The following is a 6,000-nucleotide window of genomic DNA, read 5'->3' as shown; positions in this document are numbered from 1 at the left end:
CAAGAAATTAGGCTGTGGATCCTGCCAGGCTTCTTTTCTTTCTGTCTGAGGGATTACTAGTGGATTCTTGCTTTCTTCATTCAACTAATACGTTATCAGCTCTTATGTCTAAGGAAGCAGAGGAGGGCTGGAATTTGCAGCTGGCAGCTCTTACTCCACCTGTGTCCTGAAATCGGTCCCAACACAACTTTTTTTTTTTAAACTCAAGTACTTAAATACTTCTTTGAAATGTGGGCCAGTTATCCAAGGAGGGGGAAAACATATCCAGATCAAATATTTAACTTTGCTCTTGGTATGTTGAACTCACCTGTCCACGGTGATCTCTCAGGCATATCCTACAAGACTAACTTCATTGTGTCTCCATTCTTTCTGAGGAGGATGCAGATTGGGACCTGCCTAATGTTACAGTTCTGAATCACAGCCGAGGCCCGCAGGCTGCATCTCTGTCCTCACCCCGAGCCTCTTGGAATTGTGGATTTAGAGACAATAAACTCCTTTTCCAAAACACTGAAAAACGCAGACCCTTCTCCCCCAATAGCCTGCTAAGGCGTACGGTTTGTTCAGGGTGGAGCGCTATCAGTAAATTATTACGGTTTTTGGAGATTATTAGCCATGGTTCTCCTAGCAGATTGGGCACATTGCCATGGCGCGGAGCTGGTGGCCTGAGACTCCCTCTGGACTGAAGCAAAAGCCTGTCACTGAGGATAATAAAATCCCAGGGCGGGCGGCTCCAGAGAGTTTCACCTGTAGGATTCTGGCAGTTGTCTCTCCTTCCCTACCAGCTCCGCCCGGTCTCCTCCCCAAGGTGGAAGGTGGCCGAGCCCTGGTGGCTTAGGAGGCAGACGCAGGCGTGTTACCCAGGTACAAAGTTTTCAAGTGCGCTGCTAACGTTTTCCGAGCCGTGGGCCTCGGTTTCTCAATCCTATTAACATGCTCCGGATGGAGCGGGTTGAGGTCGGGATAATCTTGCGGAAAGGGGTTGGGCTCTAGCAGCCAGAGAGACTTTCTGGTCTGGGAGGGGGTGGCGCGCGAGCCACGCAGCCTGGGGCGGGGCGCCCGGCGTCTCCCTGGGTTGCTACAACAGACCCCACACTCCGCGCCAAGGCGGCCGCCGCGAGACCGGGACAGGTGCGGCAGGGGCGGGTCGCCCTCAAGAGGTCCCCTCCCCCACGCTGCCTGCGCCCGCGGTCGCATTTCGCCCCCGGAGCCCCAGGTTGCCCGTGGCGCAGGACGGGGCGGGGCTGCGATCTGCACCCCCAAAACCTCCTGCCCTGCTGGGCACGGTGCCGCTTGGTCCTCCCGGGCCGAGTGGGGTTCGCGATCTCAATTCCTCCCCTGGGCTTGGGCCCGCCCCCGGCGCGGGAGCCAGGTGAGACGCACGGGCGGGGAAGAATAGTGGGGTGGCCCTCGGGCACCTAACCGGCTCCTGAGGCATGTGTGTGCCTCTGCATTCCAGAAGCAACGGCGATTGGGTCAGAGCCGCCCCGTACCCATAGAGGTTGAGGATGAGAGCTGGAAAAGAGGGATGCGCGCATGCAGGTGGGGCTTGCGTCTTTTAGGGGGACACCCCTCCCCCAAACACTCCTTCCCCTGGAAAGGGGCCAGTCACAAGAGCTTTTGAAGCGACCTGAGTGCAGAGCTCAGTAGTTCTTTGTCTCCTGAGCCTGTGAACTCTGCTTCTTCCAGCGCTTCTGATTCCTTCATCGGGTTAGCGCAGGTAGATCAGCCTCTGTTCCGTGCCGGGATCTCCTGTCCTGTAGATCGCCTATTTCCCGGGGTCTTGGGCCATCAAAGCCCAGAAGAGGATCCGCCGCAGGGCCGCCAGGGGGCGCTCTGGGCGGGGACCCGCGCCCTGATCTCTGTCCCTTGAGACTTCCTGCGCGCGCTCTCTCTCAGACTCTGCCCAGTGCCGGCTTTGCGCACTATTGCCGCGGCAGCAGCTGGCTCCAGGAGGTCGGGGGTCGCACGGAGCCCCCGCCGGGTGCCCGACCCCTACCCGCCACACTCCCAAGTAGGGGTGTGGGGACCCGGCGGGCGCAGGGGAGCGGCCCCCACCTCTATCCGCCGCTGCCCGTGAATTATGCAGGACGCTGGCACCGGTGTTCGAGTTGCTCAAGTTTCCCTGGCAACTTTCGTCCAGGCATCCCTCCTCCGGCGCAGCGGGCAGCTCCACCCGCGCGCCCGGGGCCCCAGACTCCTTCCCCGGGCAGCCTGGCCGCGCAGCCCTGGGTACCCGGTTACTGTAGGTCTCTGGAAGACGCAGACCCAGACCACGCCCTCGCCCCCTGGACTGGGGCCTCTGAGGAAGCCAAGGTGCGACCCAGTGATATCACCTGGTAAACGTCGTCTTGGGTGAAGAGGGTACATGCAGGACCTGTGCGTACCGGATTTCGTTGCCAGGATGCTGGGGTCGCGCCGGACCTGGCTTCCCGAGTTCAAGGGTGTGGGGCATCCGTTGGACCTCATCGCTGGGGTGTGTAGGGTGAGTCGCCCTTAACCTCTCCGACTGGTAGTAGAGGGCTAGGGTATCCCGTGAAACTTGTCTTCCTGGGGAGTACCAAGGTCGTCTTGAAAACTACAGTTGGGGCGCAGAGGGGGTGGCTTCCCTGGAACTCCTCACCGATTTGCAGAAAGTACAAGGGGTTGCAGCATGAAACATTCTAGTTGTTCAGCTCCAAGTGAGTGGGGCGCTGCAAGGTTCTGGGTTGGGGTGGGGCGGTGGTGTGCCCAGTGGGCTAGAGACTAATTTTTGATGACTGTGCTTTTAAAGGGGACGTGGGTTGTTCCTTCTGAGAAGATACTTTGGGCCCATGGGTTTGGGGGTCTCAGGGGCCTCCCCGATGGCTTATGGGTGGCAAGCAGGCAGTCCTGGAAGCCTTCAGAGGACATCTGAAAATAGTGGTTTCCGCGTGGAAATTCGAGGTAGTAAATTAGGTAGATGTGTGACCTCTTTTTCAATCTGAAGTTTGAACGTTAATGAGGTCAACCAGCTAATTAAGCTGAGCTCTGGCACGCAAAGACAATTTGGGAAGTTTGGGTTGGAGAATGGCTTGTGACCTCTAACTGGGATTGGACCCTGCACCTTGCTGACCTGGCTAGGGGAGGTTCAGCAGGTGGGTCGATCTCAGCTGCAGGCTCAGCCTTGACACCGGTCCCACTTCAGGTCTGGCACCCTGCAGGCAGATAGTGTGTGATGTGTCCACAGGGGCCCCTGGAGGTGCCTTGGTTGGAAACATTCCAGCCACACATAGGTGACACCAGGCTGAATCTGGTGGAGACTGGAACCTTCCGTTGCTGCAGTTGAAGTGAGCCGAGAAAGGTCTTGGACATTGATGGATTGGGGGAGAGGAGTGGTAGCCTGGAAAGGAGGGTGGGACCAGGGTCACCGTTGCTTAAAGTGGGTAAGAAGAATAAAGCTGGCTTCATAGTGCCTGGATGTCACAGCTCCCGGGGTGAAGTGTTTTCAAGGAAACGGAACCCATTGCTTGTACCAGGATTTTTCCAAGAAGGAGGAACTAAGTGGCCAAGTGGGCGTTTTTTTGGGCCTCTGTGTCAGGATGTGCAGCGGAAGGTGGCTCCCAGGGATCCTGATCACAGTCCTTGTCAGATGGGGAATCTCTGCCTAGTATTGCACTTGCCTTTTAAGAAAGCCTTGTTTGTAGTTCAAGATACTTATTCATTTATTTAACCCACCTCAAGGTTGCATGCATAGCTAAGATCTTGGGACGGCTACTTGGTCCAGGCCTGGGGACCTGAGGTGCTGTCTAGAACACTGGGTCCTCGGGGTGGGGCACTGAGATGTGAGAGGCTTCAGCTAGACCCTGTGAAGGAGTTGGGCATAGCGTGGGGTTTTATTTTCCCTCGTGAGGAAGAAAGTGTGACAGAAGAACATGCTGGGAGTTGTCCGATCTGTAAGAAATCAGCCCTAGAGATGGAGCCTTATAGGAAGCCGAGTCTATGACATAATGAGCTTTGTTTCTTAATACTTAAGAGTCCTAAATGGCAGGGTCCTAGGGTCTCTATAGGCTCCGGGGAGTAATGGGAGCTTGTCCAAATGGCTATGTGTGGGACGGAACTGCTGTGAGAGCCGAGGACCCCTGCAGAAGTCATGCATGGATCTCCAAATAAGGCTATGGCCTCCCTACTGACCCCTTTCCTGATGCTACAGGACTTGTAGCCTCAATGGTTCCTTATGGTGGCAGGGAGGTCTGGCCATAGCAGCCTGTTCAAATATGCATTTTGACCTCATCAGGAGCCTCACCCATGGCTGTGACCCCCACGGGAAGTAATGTTGAGGAGGCTCATGCATGGTAATTTTGTGACCCTCTTGGTCAGGATAGAAGTGGGGTCTTACATTCAGGCCTGTCTTTCATCACCTGGGCGCTGGTATGTGGATATGGGAAGAATGTAAACAGATCGAGAGATGGGCTAGGAGCCTGGTATCCCCTCCCTCCTAAACTTGTGAGCTTTGGGCTGGGCACAGAAGCTAACCAGCCTACCCGAAAGAGAAGTCTGCCATCTTCTGTGAGGCCGAGATGAGCTGGGCATATTTGGCCCTGTTTTTTCTGTATTTCATTAAAATATGCTGAACAGATCTTATCTAGGGGTCTGATGCTGCGTAGTATCAGACCTGAAGTTGGATGAAGGTTGCTACTCTTGGAGCTTCTAGGCTAGTGGGGATACATGTGATTGGTTACATGTAGAGGATGGTTCCATGCAACTGCTGGGTGCTATAGAGCACAGAGAGGCCCCTGATTGTCACGAAGGGGACAGAACAAACCACCTAGAGGAATGAGATGGGCAGGGCCTTTGCACAGCTGATGACCACCATACGCATGACCTCTACCCTGGGTGTATCGTGCACTCAGCAGCTGCAGAGCGGGCAGAATGAGCTAGCATTCTGCACTCTGTCCATTCCTAGGCATCTTCATTATGCCTTTGCTGTTCTCATATCCCAGAACTCCTGGGGAGGACAGGGGGTGGGCTGACTTCTGTTCCCCCTTCCAGGCCAGTAGCCTGAGGCTCTGGAGTAGTGCTACTTGCCCCGGTTCCCACATGTAGTGAATGAGGAGCCTCAATTGTATACCTTGGGTAGCCCCAGGGATCTCAGCCCACATTCTCACACCCTACCAGAGCTAAACACACATCACCCAGCGGGAAGTGCCACCAGAATGTGGCAGAAAATTAGTTGTCTTGTTCCTGTGGTGTGAAATGGAGTTAGTGGGCGAAAGCCGAAGTTTCTGAGCAGACTACTTGATAGGATGTGCATTTTGTCATTGTAAAGCTGCTTCTTGGAGCCATTCGACATGGCTCACGGGGTCTACAGGGGCTCTGGTAGGAACATTGAGGTTGTCTGAGTAACAGGTTGACCCTGATGGGAGCCTTCCTCCTGATCAAGGGGATGTCCTAGTCTTAGCCAGAAAGGGGTGCGGCGTGTCCCTTCTGGTTCCCAGAGCCTACTCAGGGTCAGCAATAGGGTCTCTCTGATGCCTGGTCCTGAGGACAGGCCAGCTGCAGCATGCAACATTTCCTGAGAGATTAAGCTCTTAAAAACCTTCAGGAGAAGTGAGGTCCATGGGTTGGAGCAGTAAGCAGAGAGCTCTCCGATTGGCTACCAGATGTCTCCTCTAAGCAGAGGACTAACACAGAGGGATGCTGTCTAAAATCCGCAGCGCTTGGGTGTGCTTGCCCTGGCCCAGTCCCTTGGCTCAGTGGGGCTTTGGGGTTGACAGGCACAGACTCCCAGACTGGGTCTGTAGTTCCACATGATGAACTACAGGGGTGCTTGGTCTGTGGATTCCAGATGGGCTGCAGGGGTGCAGGAGGGCTCCTGTCCCCTTTCTGCTGCTGAGCACCGTGGGATTCTGCCTATAGAAGTTCCACGAATCCACTTGGAGAAGTTTCAAGTTTTGAGTAGGGAAGATGGATGGAGCAAGTCCCGAGATGCTTAGCTTAGAAGCCTCCAACTGGGAGACCCTCCCTCTCCAGATGCATCCATTA

The 6,000-nt window shown here is 55.2% G+C and overlaps 1 protein-coding gene across 8 annotated transcripts in view; it reads left to right on the top strand.

Moving 5' to 3' along the window:
* Nucleotides 1-1,321: 1,321 nt before the first annotated feature.
* The window catches only part of Shank2 (SH3 and multiple ankyrin repeat domains 2), a 456,357-nt gene continuing 451,678 nt past the window's right edge, over nucleotides 1,322-6,000 (top strand). For 5 of the 8 annotated variants that reach the window (XM_041666927.1, XM_041666926.1, XM_041666923.1 and 2 more), the window contains exon 1: nucleotides 2,435-2,482. The gene's annotated coding sequence lies outside the window, so the exon portion shown is untranslated. Of the gene's footprint in view, nucleotides 1,370-2,433; nucleotides 2,483-6,000 lie in introns of those variants that run through there. The other 3 variants (XM_041666928.1, XM_041666925.1, XM_041666922.1) reach the window with 2 other exon arrangements.

The sequence above is a fragment of the Microtus oregoni genome, unplaced genomic scaffold (assembly GCF_018167655.1).
Source record: "Microtus oregoni isolate MIOR12 unplaced genomic scaffold, Mior012 000016F_ref0000370, whole genome shotgun sequence".
NCBI classification, from domain to species: Eukaryota; Metazoa; Chordata; class Mammalia; order Rodentia; family Cricetidae; genus Microtus; species Microtus oregoni.
The sequence above is the reverse complement of the archived record's forward strand: the minus strand, read 5'-3'. Positions and strand labels throughout refer to the sequence as shown.